The following is a 21,675-nucleotide window of genomic DNA, read 5'->3' as shown; positions in this document are numbered from 1 at the left end:
TGTGAGGTGTTGAATATGAACAGTAAGTTTTTATCTTTTGCCTGCTGTTGTTCACACCACTGCTGCCACSATACTTCCCTGTGTATGTCACTAAGCCTAGAATTTTGATTTGTGTTTATCTGATCAGTTGAAGTGGTGAAACTAGGGTTAAAAATACAGCACTTTACGTGAGATATATAGGGAGGAGGAACCGGGATCCACAATAAATTTCACTTTGCGAATTGACATGCTAATTTAAGTTGGGAAAGAAGACCATAACCCTATTCTCAAGAGTTCAATAGGGAGCAAGATTGGGCTGCAGGTAGAATTTAATTACCACTATGCTTTAAATGGCTATTGCTTAAAAGGCTGGTGCCAGAATCAAAGTTAGGTTTCTACTTTATACTAAAAACACACACAAAGGACTACAGTAATGTCTGTAAAGTGCATACATTTAGCAGCAAAAGGCTTTTGTTGTACACAGTTACTATAATTTAGTCTGTGTCATTACTTGAATGTAGTCATTGTAGCTGTTTTGTGGTGGCCTTGGCTCTTCTAATTTGAATACCTTTGTTGGAACTTTAATTTGTTGGGGGAAAAAATAGAATATCTGAAAAATACACAGTATTCTGATCAAACTGATAACAAAGCCAGAGCTTTCCATGTTCTAATCATATGCAGCATTTGTGTTCTTTTGTTTTAAGTGTAGAAACATAATGAAATAATTCCATAACATAAAGCTTGATGAAAGTGGCAATTAAAAAGGAATCGATCTGATACATCCTGTTCTTCAAATTACCATGTTCTATATAATGTAAATCTCTATCTCCTTCACTAAAATTTTAGTCTCCCATCTTGATTAGGCAAATATTGAAAACAATAATCATTTTTCACTAAAGTGAGCCTTTAATACGGAGTAAAAAGAGTGCACTATGGATATTACATTTTCCACAGAAGACTGGCTATCACATTAGTGTTTGCTATTAGCGTATTTCATGCCGCTCCATCATACTGTCTTTCACTGAAATCCTACATTTGCTGGAGCAGATGGAAAGTTAGTTTAAATTAATTGAAAGCATGCTGTGCACAGCTTGTGGTACCAAGAACATGCAAAGAAGAAAGGAAGATGCATCAATTTCCTTCCTAAGATACCTATATAACTGTGAGAAGAGATCTCTTAAGAAACCATCAAGATAGTGTGCTTTTTTTTTTTTCCCTCCCAGAAAGCTAAATTGCTTTGATTTTAACATGAAGAGGAGAAGGTAGTGAAATTGGTTGGATATACACCATTTGAAAACTAAATTGTGCCTGGGATGGATCATAGCAGAATGGCACAGAATAAGCCACTCCCTGCTTCTTGTTTTGTTTCTAGGGTCTATCTTCAAGTCTCAGTTTTATTGATGAGTTTGAAGATTAATTACCTTCTCACTTGTTCTAGTTAATACTAGTTGCTATATCTGGAGCCTCAGCTGTTTTTCCTYCATCACTGAAAATCCAGTTTCCCTCATTGTTCACCGAACCAACAGCCAAATATATTACTAATTAAATATAAATAGTGACAGAAACTTTTATTGGTTAATTTGCCCTTTTTTTTAAGGAAAATATTCCAGCTATTCATTTCGTACTGGTTTAAAAACCTGGGGTAGGGGGGGAACAGGCACCCAGAGGTCTCTCAGGTGGGTGGTGTCTGATTTGCACGCTCTGTTCTGCTAGACAGGCTGCAGYGGGCAGATGGGAGGAAGGCTTTTTGCTTATGTCCACCTCACTTAGGCCAACGTGGGACCCTCTGGCAAGAATGCAGGTTGTTACTTCTTTTACAGTAACTGAACTTCAAAAAATTAATATGTAAAACAAGCTTCTGGAGGATAATGTGGGGAAAGCAGGCAGAAAGCAAGAAATCTTCAGCAAGAGTCTGCTTGGGCAGGGAGCTGGCACAAAGGCAAGCTTTAGAGGTGATGGGAAGAAGATAGTACTTAACCTCAGAGGGACTTAAGGCAGAATTTGTTGCTAAGAAGTCAGTTGTTGGACTCAGAGAGACCCTAAGGGTCCTACCTGAAAATAGGACAAAGGGGAAAGATTTGTATATGAACTCTATCATTTTGATCTGTCTTGCTCCTTTTTCTCTGTYTATATTTCTACTTTTTTTCAAATTTGCATTCAGACAAAAGTGAGCTTTAGAGCTGTAGATCCCTTTGGCTATCTTTGGCACGGATAGGAATCCTATTCCTTTGGAGTCTCAACACTGGCCACACTTTCATTTTCTTCTCAGAAAGGTCACAAGTGAAGAAGAGAGGAAAAATACTTTTTAATTTTGCTTTTTCAGATTTAAAGGTTGATGTGGATCAACATAAAATAATGGTTGGGTTTTGAAAATTCAAATATTTCCCTAGAAAAGTTCAAATAAACCAAATAYATCCCATTTTTTGGCAAAAATTAGAACAGATATTTTCCACTAATCTTTGGGGGAAATTARTTTTATATGGTGGCATTTCCCCTCCCCATTCTCCATTCTGACTGTAACTAGTGTACCTGAGCTGTCAGGGGTCTTATATCTGCTAGTCACTAAACACATYTGACTATCTCTAATGCTTGTGCTGTATTGCCTGCAGATTATATACAACTTCAGTAACTGTAAATCAGAAAGATGAAATAATGTAAATCTTTTCCAATCCTACCTCTCTGGCTTCATCTTTCTTCTCTTCAGAGAATTTCAGCTGCTGCAATTGAGCCTACCTTCCTCTTTCAGTGATCTAGTGACATTGCCTGTCCTCCAGGAATACTTGTTTCTTATATTAGATAGCCCTGAAATTCAAACATTCTCATACAGGTCTTTACAAAATATTTGCCTCATTGACTTCATTTCTTCCACAAATATCTCTGTACCTCTTTGTTCTTCCCCAGAATTTTATTTACTTTTTCCTTATTATCAGCTTTCAGTTTTGCCCTTTACAACACGCTGCCTACAGGATTTTCTTTCCCCTTTTTTCCTCCATGGTACAGATTCTTTATGACTCCCTGAGTCGGCATTTCTTCCTGAGTTCTTAGAAAGTCGTATCCAAACCTGTATCACAAGTCTTTCTATGTTGTATTTAATTCACAACCAAATTATGCTTTACCTCGTGTGCCAAACGCCTTGATTCATGAGCAAGCATGCATAACGCAAGGGAAAACCTGGCTCCGAGATCGTAACTTCTCTTGAGCACATGACAGGTGTCTTAGTTCATATTAACAAAGCTCTTTGGAAATTTAGGGGATTGTATAGGTAATCATTGTTTGATTAATAATTTACAATACCAACAGGACAGAAATGAAAGCTGGAGAATGACAATCTCAAGGCAGCTGTACGCCTGTCAAATATGCAAATCTTCTACTCTTCTTCCTCTGCTGGGGCACTGCTTAACCCCATGCTGAGTTGCCTTTCTAGAACATAACCCTGACAGTATTCACAAATGATTAGATAGTCATAAAGAAACAAGGAATGAGTGAGAATTAACTTCCCACCTCCTAGTGTCACTTGAAGATTAATTTGCCTAAAACTAATTAGTTGCCTTGCCATGAGCCAAATGAAATGGAAAAAAAKCAGACCAAAAAACAAAACAAAAAACATCCTACACAACCAAAAAATTCCTCAGAGTTTTGCATCTCCGAATCTATGTGCAAACAAACTTTGTGCTTCTGGAAAAAAATATTAGATTAAATCCTCACAAAGATGACTTTTTTTAAGGAGTAAATGAAACCATGGCACAGCTGGGATGAAGTATTTCAGCCTTTTCATGGACATTTGTAAGAAAAATAAATGTTGTTATATGGAACTTCCTTCTGAAGATAAAAGTGTAATCTAGTTTCAGACTGCAGGAGTTCAGAGAGCTAAGGACATATGGAGGCATTTCACCGAGTTTGCCAGTTAACATCAGACATAGCTTAATGGTCACCAAAAGTCATTAGTTACTGCTAGTTACAAGGAAGAGTATGTGAAATAAATTAGTCGCGGTGTTGCAGAGTCAACGATGCAATTAGCACCTTGGTTTGGAGGCGATTCTTTCCCTACTAGGGTAAGAAAATCAGGCAATAACRAAGCTACCTGCATAGAATTCATTCATAAGGATGTGAGCCAGGGCTCCGCACAAATCCCGTATCTGCTGAAAGGTGAAAGGAAAAGAGGATGAGCAGAACCCAGAACACTAACTAGGAGCTTTTAATAGTCACTGGAGCATATGTCAAGACTAATGATTGGAGACAAAGTCTATAGCTAAGTGATGGTGGATGATCCTGACTTCCCTATGCACGCTGTTTGTCTTACGGTTAACAATTTTTACTTTACTTCTAATTTCTCTGCGTCCAACTACCTGTTACCTCCTCTGTTAGCCAAAGCACCCTTTTGTACCTACTATGGTTTTACTTTTCTCTGGAGCTATTAGAACATTTAATGTGTTTAGCTGCCTTTTGGTGAAATAATAGCAGCTAGAAATAAAGGGAGTGACCAACTGTCTTACAATTAGCCAGCTCTGTACAGCTCAGCAGTGCTCCACAAGTGAAATTTTGCAACCTCTGTTCCACACCACTGCCATTATTTATTAGCTCTACAGTCATCTGAGATCTTTTCCACTGAGAAGTAGRTACCTGCTGCAATTCAGCAGCACAAATACAGTAAGATGAATGACAAAAATTTGTAAATGCTGTTGTCTTATCCAAAGAGATCGGAGGTTTCAAGTTCTGGCAAATTTTGCAGTTACCAGGGTAACAGGTTAGCATTTCTAATTGCCCCAGAGAATCTAGGAGATTGTACAATATACAATCAGCTACTACTGTCTCGCTAAATCATCTAGTTTTGGACACATGCAGCTGGTTTCATCTGTGAAATCAGTGGGACTTCCTGCCAAATATACTGAAGTATTTTCATAACAAACAGTAGCAAAGCCAGCCCTGAGTAAGGTTAAGCAGGAACGTTCAATTAATTGTGCATTAGGTCCTGCTCTTTCGATACCACACAAATGATTTACCCTTCTGCTTACAAAAAAAGMACCAGAAGTTTTAGCATGCATCCGCTCTGTGCGTTGGGCTCAAACGTTATGAGCTTTGTCTGCACATTATGTTAATTGAATCAATCTCTTTTTTATGAACTATACCACAYGCATCCCAGGATAGGTGCAATTAGCAATTTTAGATCTGCTTTTTTAAAAWAGGAGAACAACCTAAAGGAGGAGAGACTGCTGTGAAATTGCCACTAATGAAACAAAGGTGAGAGTACTAGAGTGGGAAGGTATCATGAAAATGTATTTACTTACTTCTTTGAAGACCATTATCTTCATGTCTTTCTCTAAGAAAATTACAGCTACTTGTTATCAATTAGGTTGTTATATTTGAACAAGCTTCACAAAATCAGTAGCAGAGATGAGCTTTTCTTCTCTCTCTCTCTTTTTTTCCCTCTCTCTCTGAAGAGAATTTAAAACTGTAAATTTAAAACATTTCTAGAGAATTCTACYCTGGAAAGGGAACATGTTACCTTATAGGTCTATTGCCACCGAAACCAATCTCTGGCTGAGCACGTAAAAGATTGCTTTGAATGTTTAGCCCACTAGTGATTAGTGAATCACACTAATCATTGTGGGTGATTAGCCCACAATCACCTCCCAAGACACTAAAGGCTCAGGTGACCACATCCTTCCTCACAGCTGGCAAAATGGCATCCTAAAAAGATAGATAAAAAAAAAGGAAGACTGGTATAAAAGTTAGGATGTTCTAGATTTCTACACACTATTGAATTTCTATTGCTGTAGTGCATTTGTGAAGATTTTAGTAAGTATTCTCCATAGGTATTTTCTCTCTTTAAGCCCTGGAACTCATTTTTAGTTTTCTACACACATGTAGGTAAGCATTATAAAGATCACTATAAACTAAAGCTCATACTGCAAAAGAATTCAGCTCTTGCCCATTTTGTGTTGTGTTTCTGATAGCTTAAAAAAAAAGTAAGGAAGAGGAGGAATATCAAAGCAATCAGCACTTCAGCTTGCTGGCATAAACTAAATTTCATCTTGAAAATGAAAAGTAAAAGGTCCAAAACATGCGATGCTATGATTCACCTTTAGTCATTTTGGGAGGAAAAATAACAACAGGTAATTGAGCATTCAAACAAAATTGCTTCAAACCAGAATGTCAGAGGCCTATAGCAATCACACATAACGACCAACAGATCAGAAGTTACCAGCAAAGAATATTAGGGAATATCTGACTATTTAAAGAATCTAACCAGACTAAAATCTGCTTCTAGATCTGCCATCTGYTACAAACTGTTATGTATAGTCTAGCTTCAATATTAAATTGTTCTTTTTTTCTTTAAAAATATCCCAAACTATTCATGTACCGAGAAGGAAGGAGAAGGGGAGTAAAATTGTTTAATACATTATTCATTAGAAATTATTCTAGCAGCTTTATACCCATCCCAGTGGTATCTTTGCTTCAGGTGGAGATAACCTTCACCAAGTCTTCCCAAATTAGGTGTGATATAATACCTTCTCTGATATTGTCGATACAATACTGCACAGTACATGCAAATGAAAATGGTGCAGTGCTACACAAGGCACTACATAAAAATCCAACATAAGGAAACAAGGAAGAGCACTTATCTTCCAGGAACAGAGACTAATCTTTGGGGGAATTATCTCAGGCCATTGCTGTCAGGGTGCTCTGCTGCTGAGTTACGTCGGTAACAATAATTCATTTTTTAATGGCTAGAGACCTACACTGTAATTCCGCACTGAAGTCTATCCTAAAATTTATTAAGGAAGTTGCAATGCGTTGGAGCTATATATCTAGATGAGATCTAATCTTCATTAACTCTCAGGAGGTGCTGCAGCAGGAGAGCATCAATGCTGAAGCACTGTGCACAATCCCTACGTGAGTTCACCTATGGTACCCAGAGGYCTACTCCTGCAACATAAGTTGGTATCTAACTTCAGAGAAGCAAGGAGAACCTCAGAACTGTGGTGGAGGTACCCAGCCCTGGTCATGTACAAGCCCCACCTTGCTCTTATCAGGAAACAGCTCTTGGTTACAATGAACATTTGAAAAACAAAATAGAATCCCTCTTTATAGAGGTGCTCAAAAAAGCCTCATAAAATCTAGCCATCACCAAGCAGGAACATGCAAGTTTAATAAAAGACATTGCATATGTTTGCAGGAACAAGAGACATTGAAGGAGGATGCTGGAAGGCCCTTCTAGTTGTTACATTCAACATTTTTCTATGAGTAAAAAAGGAAAACACTTTATATATGCATGCAAGAATATATTACTATTCCAATTAAAATCAAGGAAAAGACAGTACATAGCTTGGCGTCAAGGTGGGTGTCAGCACCCTGCTCTCCCACCACAGGGAGGTCCATGAGGTCAATGATGCTGTTTCGAGGTTGGCTTATAGCTACTTTAATATTGTCTTGTGCCAGTTTTCCCAAAGGCAGGTACTTTCATCCTAAACTACAGCCTTTTGCTTTATAGGGGTTGTTTGCTGGACTTCTGCCACATAYGCATCACTCAGCAATGCCAGATAAACATTAGATCTCACAATTTAGTGATATAAGAACAAACAAGGCTGAGGATGAAGGGTAGCAAACAAGTCCTGCAGTCATGCAATAACCACGTAACCATTTATTTTTTGCTGTTAGACTTGAGCTACCTGATTGCTCTGCAGCTAAAGGAAATAAGAGAAGTCCTGGGCTAAGGTGAAGCCTGGTGGCCTTTGGTCTCTTACTGGCAATGAAAACACCATGTTTAACAGGCCACTAGGATACACCTAGCTATACTACAGGTCTCTCTGGTTGGTTTGGGCTCTCAGGCTATAAGGCCTATCCTGAAAATCCTTTCAATGGATTTGACCTCAAAATAAGGCAAAGTAGAACAGTGAAATTGGAGGTGCTGTTGCTATGATCACTGACAAATACCACCAAGCTGCAGCTTGGAAACAGCCTAGCCCACCTAAATTTAAATCCAGCCTCTGTGATTCCAGGGATCCAAATGATAAAACAGTGTTTCCAATTTTAACAATGTCATTTTGACATCTTTACTTGACTTGGGGAGAGGAAGCCTGAGGATAACTTTATCACAAAGTAGCAGATAGCAGTTAATGACGGAGATCAGACTCTGTGTTCAGGGTGAATAAAACGTGGTGTTTCCTAACAGTGATTAATGAGGTAAAATGCTCCAATTTCATTTGGAGATGCTGCAAACAGAGCAGCTAAAATTCAAGCAGGAGAGAGGGTAAAGACCATTGCCAGTGAGCTGGTCGCTGCCTTCAAAACTCTATCAGGCTTTGAAAAAGGAAAGACACTAGTGTATCTGGGAGGACCAAGAGAAATCTTTACTTATTTTTATATTTAGCCGCAGAACTTGCCATCTATGCGTACTCTCCCCTGCAGTTACATTGTTTGCATGTGCCGATATTTGCATTAGTCTGCTTTGATTTATTGAACAATGTGTAACTTCATGCAAAAACAGTATTTTCAGCATTCACCTGCCAGCACTTAAGCCACATAATCTCAGAATTTGTTCAGTTTTAGTGCTGGTTTTGCAGTGAATGTGACTAATTAAAGGAGAGTTGCCAGAAGTTTTTCTGTGCCTCTATTGCCTTTCAGAAAATTATCTGAGAGGGATCTAGCCCAGTCTAACTTCGGACAACTAAAAGCCATCAGCCTAGCTGCCTAAGTTGGTTGATAGCTACAGCAAAACCTTCTCCAAGTAGAAACACATCCTAGCTTGAGTATCAGATCGTTGCTCTCTGTGTCCTTTGTCATCAGCTGCTACACAGGCAATTTCTTTTCTGCTGGCAATATCCCTTGCAGAAAGATTTCAACGTACTTACTAACACTCTGGGTTAATGTTGGCAGCCAGGTTCTATTCCCTTAATGATACTAACCTGAATATTATCCATCACCAACATCAACACTGTAGAACCAGATCAAAAAATATCTGGGATATCTGAACGCTGAGATAACCATGCTCACACTGGTTATGTCACCCAAGCTCATCTCTCCAGTAACAGGCTCTAGATACCCCTTCTCACTGTCCTGTTTGTCTGCTTAACTAAAACAACAACAACAACAACAACAAAAACAAATAGGAAAAACTGCTGCCTTCTGTATGGGACAAGATCAGACAGATCCTGTTATTCAGAAGGCTCTGATTTCTCAGAAAAACGCTCCGGGGTAAAGGAAAGCTCTTTGGGCATCTCCYCGAAGTGGTGAAGGGTTACTGCAGTACTGAGCCCAGGGCTTGTCACTGCCCACCCGATAACCCTGCTGGGTCCAGCACAAACGGTAATTTAGACAATCCACGCCACGGGCTCACCTACGGAAAACACTGCCCCCTCTGTATTTCTCTTTAATTACAGTGTTGGGCACCATTTTAATCAGAAAGCACTCTCTTTCCATGATTATGCAGTTCATACGTATTTTTAGACACCCCCCTCCCCTTTTTTTTTAATGTTAATGGCCATGGTCTGTGCTTGCTTCCTAGAAAGCTTCAGGACCAAGTTCTCTGTTGCTATCTCTCTGGCTTTGAAACTGGAAGTGACCCCCCAAAAGCACTCGCTCAGAAGCCTTGCTTGGTGCCTCTGTGCCACCACCAGAAGGGACTTCTGTCGCTGGCAACGGCATGTAGCTAACGTGCTCCCTTTCCCTCAGCACCTGCCATTATTTTCTGTAACGGTTGCAGAGCTGGAGAACTGACGTCTTTATCTATTTCTGTGCTTTTCTTAATGTAATATAATGTAACCATTAAATACATTTGAAAACCTGGTAATGTATCTTTGAATCCTTCTGCAGGAACAGTGTTATCTGTATGTTTACTGCACTCTCTTTATAGTATACTTGTTTATGCATGACTGATTAATAGGCCCCCAAGCTATATTCAACCTGCTACCCATAGTAAATTGTTCTTTCTGTTGTCTCTGTCATTTTCTTTAAAATATCAAGCTGTTTTATAATTAAAGAGTCCCTTGAAGGTCTTGTTTCAATAAACAATCATTTCTTCCTCTGGGTGAAGTTCTCGTGCTAATAAACAATTTAACAGCAGATACTATTTTTCTTGTCTCCAGAGCTAACCTTTTACGGGAGATCCTCTACAGCAAACTTTGAAACGTGATGCTGACTATACGTACAGATTCAAAACTCGAGCATGTGTTCATTAGCCCGCAACTAGATCTGTTCTAATATGCATATTGTGCGAGTTACAGAGGATTAATTGCTCACAGTCATGTTTAGACATTTTCATATGTCACACAGAAGATGGCTGAAGAGTTACTTATCTCCAGCAGCTTTATCCTTAATTACCTTTCTGTCTGATAAGTCCAAATTTGGGATTCAATGCACAGTGAAAATCTTCTGTATTAATTAGAGATTGTAACTTTGTTATACAGTGTGTTTTCTATGATAAACGGCTTTTTCTTTGAATACTGAATGTTTTGGGAAAGTAGCGACGTCTTTGATAGTTTTGCCATACTGTCAGAAAGTTTTTCCAGATTTTCAAAATGGAAAAAAATATTCGAGTGACATTTGGTATGAGCAAATTTATATATTTTTCATCACTTTTTGTTGAYGTTTTAATTTTCTGGAAAAGAAAATGTTTTGGTAACTCACTTTTGGGGGCATTTTTAATGCAATTTAATACAAATTTTGGCTTCAAGCAATAAAGCATCACAAAAATATTTGTACAAAATATGAAATGGATCAGTTTCAGATCCTACAACTGTGCCTGCAAATCAGGTTCTTTAATCACTGCTTTAATGAGCCATGTTTTGGCAGCAAGTTTAAATTTCTAAATATTTGATCATAACATTTCTTTGATTTGGGTGTGTTTGTATAGCAAGATGTCTTGTTTTTCTTTTCATATGCTACTTTCAGTGCAATTTTAGACAGATTCTCTAGCTGATACCGGATGTCATAGTTCTTCTGAAGCATCGGAGGTACAGCAATTTATGCTAGGTTTGAATCTGCCCCAAAGACATCACTTTTTTCACATTCAAGCAAATTCTCTAAGAAAATTATATTAGCTATTATTATCCTCGCATTTGTTGCGTCTCAAATGCCTTCAGATACCGACCTGACTTCCCCTATGAATGCCACTCACTTGCTGTTTTCTGCCACTAATTATGCTAATTGTTGATGTAATTTCCTCTTATAAAATTTTGTGCTCGCTACATTTTCACTGTCTTGYATTACATTAAATAACCTACAGACCTGTGGCCTACGTAAATGCATATATACACACATGACAAAGTGTGGTATTCCGCATGTATGCTCTCCAGTCACATCAATGAAACAACACGAGACTATGTTTGTATTAGTGAGCATTAGAAAAATGTCCTTCAAAGACCACACATTTACAYACAACCTTCTCAAAAATTCTTTTGTTCATTATATCTTCTCTTGGTCTTTGGAGCTCTAATTTTTACAGTGAAGTATTGGCTTTGCATTTGTTCAGCATCCTTCATTTTGGTACAGCTAGATAAAAGTATTTGCACTGTTGATTCCACTTCAGAGTTGTCCTTCCCGCAGCCCCCATGGGGCATCTTCATTTCTCATATCGACGCTCACTGCCTTGGAGAGCGCTACCACCCTTGGTTCAAATTCCTAATAAAGTCAAAATGTTCTTGCAAACAGCCCGGAGACTTTTGGGARCATCTTCGGGATGAAAATTAAAAGGGTGATGGGAATTAACTTGCCCAGAGCCRCAAGAAATGTTGCCTAGTGACACCGGTACTGCACACAGTGCAACCACGTGAAGGTGCAGATCATGTCTCCATGCTGGCAAATCTTCACCTCRCGCCAGACTTCTCTTACTTTATTTCATTCTCCTCTCACTCCAAGCTCATTACACAGATAAGCCGATAAATTTGCACCTAATTTCCTTAAAAGCTTACCCACTCAGATCTCTGGCCCTTTTTATTATAACTTCTTTTTGTTGATAAGAGAGAACAGCCTTTTTTTTTTTTTTTTTTTTATAAATTCCCCAGTCTATAACCAGCATTTGAAAGTGAATGCAATCCTATAACACACACTGCAGCTCTCTGATCATGCAGTATGTATTTGAACACCTATGGAACACAACCACTTGGATAATATTTATTTTTGCTTCCCCTCTGGCCCTGGAGTTGCGTAATGATATTCCTGCTGTCCTTACCTTCAGTGACACCCAGTTTCCACTGCATTTCTACCCTATGCACAATTGTCATCATTTTTTTGTGAATTAGACCATATTAGAAATTTTATCCATCTTCTGTCTCCAGCCAGAAGACACTATAGCACTTCCCCCAAGGTGCAAGTTGCTGCTACCAGGTGAAAACCTTTGCCATTCTCTCAGTATACAATAATCAAGCTTCATTCCTGTAAGTGTTTTTGTCTTTGTGGCTATAATCTTCTATCTGTGCCCATAGTCTGACACCTTGCCATCCTGCCATCAATCCTTTAACTTCCCCCTTTGGGTTTGCATGCCAGTTCCCTGCTTTCCTTCTCACCAGAAGGGATTTATCAGAACTAGACACATGCAAAGAAGGTTCCCTGTACAAGTGCATGGACAGGCTCCTGTACAAGGAGCAGTAAAATACTACAGGACTCTGCACCATCGTAATAGAGAGGATACATGACAGGAACCCACAGGATTATAGACGGTTTAGTAACGGCAGACAGAAAACAGTGACTCTTCCTAAGATCACAAGAACAGCGCGAATGCAAGTGAACACCGGTCAGGCTATGGATGTCATCCAGACACCATGCAGCAGGCCCTGGCTGCTGGGGAGGAATCGCTCTCTGCACGCCCAGCTCAGCTTTGCTTAGTGCCCTGCTCCATCCACCAGATAACTCATCTCTAGAGATGCAGGCCTCCGGCACAACGCCTTCCCTTCACCCCAACTCCGGCAGCTTTGCTAAAGCCTCCCAGCACAACCACTGCCAGTCCACCAGCGGGGTTCAGCTCTGCAGCCCACAAAAGGGCACGTTATCAGCGTGATCAAAACACCTCTGCAAATAACACATAGGCCTCTGGCAAACGGAGGACCAGGGAGTTCAGGCAACGCGGGTCTTGGATGCTGCTTGAACATCTCTCGTCCGAAGCGTGCTTTAAAAGTAAACCCGGGAGGGTGTTCTTGGGCATTCCTCTACATTGCCCACAGCAAAATCATACATGACATCATTAAGCAGGACAGGAACACTTAGTGTAACTAAATTAACCCCTTCTGCTTCAAACAAAAATCAGTAGAAAGCCATACAGAAGAGAATAAATGGGTAATTTTTATATATTACTCTCCTCTTCCAAAATCCTTTCAAAGGTCATCCTTTTTAATAGGGATTTACGAAGATATATTGTATACTCCCTCTAAACCCTAGCAAATAAGTGGCCTTCAACTTACATATGCGGTGTACTTTAAGTTTTTCTTTTTTTAAAAAAAAAAAAGGAGGATAATAGCAGAAGTCTTGATTTTTTTTTTAATTAGTTGCTAATAATTCTGTTTTAGAAGAATGAACCTGCCTACTGGATCTCCATGAAACAGGTTGAAAAATACAAAGCAGCTACTTATTTCCACTAAATTATCTCTAGGAAATGGGTTATTAAACAAACAAACAAACAATGAAAACAAACCACATCCCAACTAGCAGTTTGACAATGTTGGAACAAAGCAGAATTTCAGTGGTGAATTCACTAGAATGCATTAGGGTTACAAATAGACTGGCTACAGAATAATTTTCATCCTTGGAGGAATAGAGAGCCAAATCACTTATCACAGAGTGTTAAATTACATAAGAGATGAGGACTTAAAAATCTAGATTTTTCTGTTCTCTGGTCTGATGCCAAGCACATTGGCAGCCACCTCATTACCAGAATATTAGAGGAGATTTGTAACAGCATACTGCCAAGGAAGAGTTGTACCAGCTGTCCAATGCTAAGCTGTAATGAATTTTTCTTTCAACGGCTGAATCGCAATTCAAGAAYAGGGGGACATCATGTGCGCGCACTGCCAGGAGCCACAGCCAGTATCACAAGTGAYTCCTAGCTCCAGACAGATCGGATGGCTTAGCCCTATCATAGGCAACCACCACTTTTGCAATTGYGTATGTATATAGACACACACACACACAYAGAATGTATATATGTACATATATGCAACATACCTGATAGCCTGGAAGAAGGTAATCTCAATATTTGCATTTTTTGACTTCATACAGTAAAGTCTTCCTCTTTCTGTTTAAAAAAGAAAASACAGGAGAAAGAGTTAGAGATGCCTTAGAGCTAAAAATGACCTAAAAACAACGCTGATGATTTAAATCAGGAGATCTTCTTGCTCCTTGGCACTTTAGGTCTTTTAACACTCTCCCCCCACCTCAGTCCTTTTATTTCTCACCTTTATTCTCAGTTTCTTTGTTCTCTCTTAATTATAATCCCTCTAAGCCTGGACTTCTCTGTCTATTCTGCTCCAGTTGGTCCTTGAATACTAACTAGGAAAATAGAGGAAGTAGTTTCTTCTGTATGCTCTCAAATACTAATATGAGAGAAGTGCTGAATCGAATGCCAGTCATGCAAAAGCAGTAACTCTAAATCAAAAATGGAATGACTGACTTTGTTCCCATCAGCAAGCTTGCTTTCAAAGAGGAGGGGAGGCCTCAGAAGACTAAGAAGGGCAGGTAATACCTAATTTCATAAACAGACACAACGGAGGAGACAGAAACAAGAGATCAGCCAGTTTAAATTTAGTGTCTAGAGAAACACTAGAACAAACTATTAGAGAATCAATTTGTAAGTGCCTGGGGGATAAATAAGCTACAGGAAATAGCTGATGGGGATTTTTCAAGAATGTATCATGCCTAGTTTCCATCTCCAACAAGGTAAGATGCCAACTGATGGAACAGTTGTCATCATTAAAAAGAAGTACAAAAGGGTTCACACTGGAAGGAAAATTCATATGCACAAAGAAGAATTGTGTAGCCACAAGTAATTCAGAAAAAGTTGATGATAGAGGGAGCCACAAATAGAACAAAAATTCTTCTTATGCTGCAGTTTTCTTAGGTCAGTGCTCTGACCGGATCTAGTGACATCCTCTTTTCCTCCATAACCTGTGACTAGCCCTGAAACACAGCTTGTACTTAGGGAATCTTACTGGTGGGAACGTAAGTGCTTGCTGTCAGCACGTGAGGATTTGACCACAGAGGAACATAAATTTTGAGGATCTGAAGTTCTAGATTTTTCCCAGGAAGCGGCAGTAACGGGGAGTTTGGCATCTGTTTTTTTAGCCCATAATTACTTTTACATAATGAAACGCTTTTCCTCTTACACCAGAAAAGATGGTTTTCCCTTCTGAGACGACTGGGACATCTACTGTAGAGGCTTCTGGGGAGGGCTGCTTTTTCAATTAATCATACCTAGGTTAATTAGCTTGCTCAGTTAGGTATGCCATACTATCCTGCCACTACTTCATCACCGTGTTTCCCACTGTTGTCTTATACATAGATTATAAAACTTCTGAGGCAGGGCCCATCTCGTGATCCTGCGTTGGTGGGTCTGTCCCTGTGGAATATCGCCCATGAGTAGCGCCTTAAGCTTCTACTGCAAGGCAAACCACGAAATAACGAGAGTAATTTACCTATCAAAAGGCTCTAAGGCATTAGGAAGGGGAGCTGATAGACTACAACACTGATGAAACTAAATAAGGCATTTTTGCAATCACCTTGCTTTTGTAACTCTTACRCGTTAAGCTCAGTGTTGCTGTATTTAGTTCCCAACACCAAGAGGAAAAACTAAAATGCTAAGTATTGCTGTCATGGTAATGAAAGAAATCACTCAATCTATCTTATTAAAGTTCCTCAAAGTATTCCTGAATTTAAACCGAATAAGGCTGCGAGAGAAATTTGACCCACGGCACGGTATGATGCAGCATATTTATTCATTCATTTGCAGAGTGTAGCAGGTTTTGTGATTTGTAAGCCTTTTATTCCCCATAAAGATGCAACTTAACGTGCCTGTGTAATGCTTTTCACTTAACTTATGCTGAGATCGCTTGGAGTGCAGCTAAAATGTTACTTAATCATTTCAAAGTTCTAATTCTATTCCCTATCCATGGCATTTAGTAAATGGTATTTTTGTYCATGTAATTCACATTCTTCCCAAATAAGTAGTCATTCTACAGAAAGCAAGTTAATCTTAAACAAAAAATCAGATCCTTTGTACGAGTATGTCCAACTCCACTGAATGTTTTTATCACTTCATGCACACAGGGCAAGCCAGTGAAATATAACTGAAATGTCAAATGAAATGTATGGCAAAGCGATTAGGAAGAACTTTCAGCATTTGTTACAGATTAGTATGTTAATTACAGCACGTATTGTGGAAAAAGATTAAGTATCACCAAAGTAAATTTATTTTTAACCAGCTTTATTCCTTACACTTCATAAATTAACCAGCAGAATATATAATGGAGAAGAATTCAGACACTGAGATTGCTAGAAATTATGCAAAACTCCAAAGCATACAAAGTTGCAATACAGATAATGTCTTTGCTTTAAAATAAGCACTTCATCAAAGAGAATTATGCTTCCTTTGAAACATCTATTTCCATAGACTACTTCCAGGTATCTTTAAAATGTTTTGCCACAGTTGCATCACCAAAATTGATCAATATTTTAAACTCTTTGTCGTGTAGCATGTTAAGAATGACTACATATTGATCCTAACATAACCGTGCAAAAAGCTCTATCTGACATTAAAAAATTGCTGAGAGAAATAGCTGCACTTGTAAAAATAAAAAAGCTAACRCAACACAAAGAACAGCACGTGCCATGAAATGTTGACGGCCACACGAACTGCTCACTCATTACTCAACTTGTATCTATATTCCAGCTGAAAAAAACCCTCAAAAACAAAGTGTAAAATAATAGCCAAAATGAAGACATTAAGGAGTTTTGCTTCAATTTCAGCAGAGGTAGTTTTTTGGGGCTATTTTGATACAGTTATACGGATCATTATTCAATGGTCACTAAAATCAGTAGGAGTTTTCCCACTAATTGCAGTGTGTTTAGAGACAGGTCCACGTAGATGGAGAACCCTTTACAGCCCAAAGTGTGCTTATTTTCCAAAGCCCAGCTTTTTAATATTTCTGTATCTCATCTTCTTCATTATCAAAATACAATGTTCATGATGACATGCTCATTGGGATGAACCAGTAGATATGAGAAATATAAACTACACGGGTGTTATATAGCAGCTAATGACATTTACATTAAACATAACATTATACAGTGTTCGGTTAACTCATGTTCTGGGCAACTTTCCAAATATTTTGACATGTTGAGTATGACAAATAATTTCCTCCTGTTGTAAAGTATTATTTTTTATAATGAAGAAGAAAGCGATATGCTAAATTAGATGTCCCTTGTCGAGAACAATCCTATGTCAATTGACATGTATAAGTATTCAGGTTAACATAATAACAGCCAATTCCAAGCTCATTAATACCATGATTGGTAATATTAGTTCCCTAGTAGAAAACAATGCCTCTCCCATTTCATGGTTTTARAAGACTATTTGCAACCTTTTTGTGAGAAGCTGCTCATTAGATCCCCTGCAACAGATTAATTAAACTTAATTTTTGGGACAGGCCTGTAATCAAAATGTACAAATTTGTTATCTGAAGGCATACTGAGATGATGAGATCAGACAGGAATATCATTTTAGTGCTATTTGAGGGTCTGTTTCCTAGCAAAACACCAGGGCAATCAAAATCACTAATCTGAGTTCTAAGAGTTTGCTGTTTTCTCTCTCTCTCTCTCTGGTGCCCTTCCTCACTCCCTCTCAATAGATAAGTAATGCTTTCCATATGTGAGGGAGGTATCTTGTAGCTAATTTTATTAATTTTGCTCACAGTTTGTTAGAAGTCTCAGCTGAATCAGGATCCATTTGCTCTCTATGCAGTTCTAGCATATATAATGACATGCCACAAATTTTAACAAAACAAAAGAAGGTGTTAATTTATTCTCTTTTACAAAACAAGGAGAACAAGAAGCCTAGCGGAAATTCTACCTCACCGACGGCTGCATAACCTCCCGTGGAAAGTGCAGAAAATAGAGGTAGGCCTTGGTGATACACTGTGATATCAACAGTAAACAATACTAATAGGTGCAATTACAATTTACTAAAGCACTGGTAGACCATCTTAAAAGAGAGATGACATCTAGTTAAATACCACATTCAAAAGGAAGAGTCTCATCAGCTTCAAAAACCTTTGGTTTGAGCTCACAGAAGTCCGGCCAGTGGCACTCCCTTTGGGACACTTTTTCCCTATWGCTCTGCTTCTCCCCAAATAGCCTATTTGTAACACACTGCTCTGAAGAACGACCTATATCCTCACCGGACCTCTGCAAACCCAACAACCAAACCCACCCCTGGCTGCTTCAGCTGCAGCCTCTGGAGCTCCAAACCGCTGAATAACGCTCGACATATCCGTAAAACCATTAAAAATCAATCCCCTTAGCTTACTGCAAGCATATCAGGAGTTATTCATTCTTAAAGACTATAAACCTAATGGCTTTCTCAGACAAAGCTAGTCTCTACTACGCCTGTAGGAATTGAGATGTATGTTGGTCATTCTCCACAGTTGGCCCTTTCATAAAGCGTTATGAGGAAATCCAGGTTGCTCTATGTGGAAGGTAAGTGAGGGCAGGCAGGTTGTTAAGTAGGATTGCCAAATGCTCTTGGCAGAGAAACTGTTGTTTCTTCGTTAGAACTTATTTGCAGTTTTCATTTTAGATTGGTCACATGTTTAAGGTGCCCTTAACTGATATTCCCTTCCCCTTAAAGCAGGTAAAACTAACAAACAAGTTTTATAACTTACTTATAACCTCACAGATTTTTAATTGAAATGCAACTCCCACAGTAGCTCATTAGTTCATTGACTGTTGCATTAGTTTAATTTACTGAAGGGCTTTTTAGCAACCTGCCTTGCACATTTACCCCATTAAGGATGTGCAGATTATCAGATAACTGCTCAATTAAATTAAACTATTGTTCAAACAGCGTATTTCATTATATTAACAAGGTAAAATGCTACTTGGTGTGTATTAGCAAACATGGCTTGCTTCACAGAAAGGTATTTTTGGATTAATCTGTGACGATCAGACACTTCAGTCTGTTAAAGTCAACAGAAAAAGCTCTCATCAACTCCAATGGCCTTCGGATAAACTTTTAATTTAGGTCAGATTTCTTTAAGATTCTTTAAGATTCTTTAAGGAAAGCTTATTAAAGAATAGGCTCATACTAATCTGGTGACCTTTCTCTTTGTCTGGTTTCCTACACCCAAAGCTCTATAGATGCACCCAAGTTTCAAAGCAGCGCTCATCAAAACTGCAGAGTTTTGTCCCATTTCATCCTCTGGGTTTCATTTGAAACTCAGCACCACTTTATAGGCTTTAATGAACCTTTTGGTTCAAAGACAAACTCGRGCTGACTCATGCATTACGTGCTTCAGCTGAAATACCTTACAGAGAGCTACTGTTGGCAGCAAGAAAGCTCATTTTCCTGTAGAACAGTAGGAAAGTGGTAGGGAGTACAATTTAAATTGTGGTAGATTTTTTATTCTCTGATGGTTAAATTCTGTCATCCTCATTCACACTGAACAGTAGCTTAATTTGAACATAGCTGAGTGATTCAGCTGGGAAACATTTGCAAGTAAAATATTATTCTATATAGTTACTGTATCGCAGTGAGGTCAAGAAGCCTCATCATAAACAGCTCCCCAGTACGCTAATTCTAGTCCGACCGAGTATACAAAAGACGACAGCTGAACAAAGAGATTAAAGCCATGCATAGACCCATTGCACAACATGCAGCCTCACTGCACTTCTCTTCCACTCCAAACGAAGCTTGCCCTCCCTGACCACAACTCAATCAGACATCAGGTAATCATCTTACTGCTGAATCAGAGCAAACGCCGCCYGTGCCATTCAACGTGATGGTAGTGGTCTTGGCACACTGGAGGCCTACTTCATGTAGTGACTGGGAGGAAATCCATCCCTACAAGCATCATTAGCTCCATGTTGCTTCACTCTATCTTAGCCTACAAAACTGGACTGTATTTAATCACCATCTAATAGCATGTCCTAAAACTTGGATCCTCATTATGCATTCTCATTTAACTTGACATGGTTTAATCAGCTGTCTGTTTTAAAAGGTACTTCACTAAATTAATGCAAAACCCCCATGTAGACACCTATTAGTTTCCTAAAGTGTCATACACCAACTATGAAATACGTACATCATCCTCACTGAATCCCCATAATAACTTATCACTTGCAGTAGATGTAAGATACAAGAAAATACAGCAACACACTTCGCTGTCACTTCACCTAATTTCTCAACAAAGCAAACTTGGACCCCTTTTACTTCTCAGATATTCTTCTCCAACCCAACACAACCTATAGCGGTGTAAGAACATAGATACACTATTTAATAAGTACTTTGAATTAAAAAAAAAATCAGTTTTGATAGAACAAATAAAAATCCAGTATTCCAATCAAAAATATTTTGCCAAATCTTGAAAGAAATAAAATACACAGAAATCTTCCATCTAATATCATGTAACAAATCTGAATGGTATTTAGGAAAAACAGAAAGAGAACTCAGTAATCTGGAGATGGTAGCTGTCACTACCATTCCTGCAGTGATTTCCCTCAGACTATTTGTCCCTGTTGCCAGGTGACTTGCATTACTGGCTATCTTGCAGCAGTTGATTTAAGATCCTCTTGATTCTACAGTTTTGTTGGATTGCTGAAAATTAATTACTAGAATTACCATGTAGATTAAATATATCAAAATAGAATTTTGCCGGTAAAATGGAACAGAAACCATAATGATCCACTGTAGTTGACCACATGAAATAAGGTCTGAATAGCTGTTGCTATCTTTCTCCTAGTGCAAGAAAAAACCCCTTCAGGTCATTTCCAATAGAAAAAGTCCCACTAAAGATAAGGAAGATATCTGCATGGATAAAATTAGCAGGATTTGTCTCCTAAATGACAGTTTGATTAAGTAACTTTTCCTTGAGGGACAGCATAGTAGAGTTTTATCAGCAAACCTATGAATGGGCATAACTGATTTAGCAGATTGATGTAAYTGAACATCGCGATATTCTAGCTACAAAAAAACCCTCTTCTGCATTAACAGCACAAAAGCCGCAGATCGCTTCTTCCTTCAAGCATCATGACTAGAGTCTTCCCTCAGTTAAATTCTTAYGCAGGCGTATATCTTTTTTGTCCACAAGAGATCTGCAACGGTTCCAATGCCTCTGAGGTTACAGACGTATATGGCAGCTTAGGGAGCCACGTGTCCCCAAGGTTACCGCTTCGGTAAACTTCTTTGGCTGAATAAATTTGTTTAATGTACTGCCASTCTAAAATTATTATACAATCACTGCAGATTTTACTTGCCCTATGATGATCCATGAGCCTACCTGAAGGCAGATAATTAAGAATCTAAATTAGAATTTTTATTTCTGGCAGTTAATTTCAGTCCAAGTTGACAGAGGATGCATTGCAGAGCTACATGAACCAGTCCTTGTGAGCTAACAGAAAATCCCTAACTGAATTTTTAAGGATGGCATAGTTATGACTTTTACAGAAACCCCTGAACTGCTTTCATTTCTCCTTTTGTTAGAATTGCTAAAAAAAAAA

At 38.7% G+C, this 21,675-nt stretch overlaps 1 long non-coding RNA gene across 1 annotated transcript in view; it reads right to left on the bottom strand.

Annotated features, from left to right (window-relative positions):
* Window positions 1–5,602: 5,602 nt before the first annotated feature.
* The window catches only part of LOC146595042 (uncharacterized), a 73,795-nt gene continuing 57,722 nt past the window's right edge, over window positions 5,603–21,675 (bottom strand). The window contains exons 3-4 of the long non-coding RNA XR_014896015.1: window positions 14,134–14,203; window positions 5,603–5,667 (exon numbers count right to left, since the gene is read on the bottom strand). This is a non-coding gene — a long non-coding RNA (uncharacterized LOC146595042). The remainder of the gene's footprint in view (window positions 5,668–14,133; window positions 14,204–21,675) is intronic.

The sequence above is a fragment of the Rhea americana genome, unplaced genomic scaffold (genome assembly GCF_003343005.1).
Source record: "Rhea americana isolate MKP2758 unplaced genomic scaffold, rheAme1 scaffold_24, whole genome shotgun sequence".
Lineage (NCBI taxonomy): Eukaryota > Metazoa > Chordata > Aves > Rheiformes > Rheidae > Rhea > Rhea americana.
The sequence above is the reverse complement of the archived record's forward strand: the minus strand, read 5'-3'. Positions and strand labels throughout refer to the sequence as shown.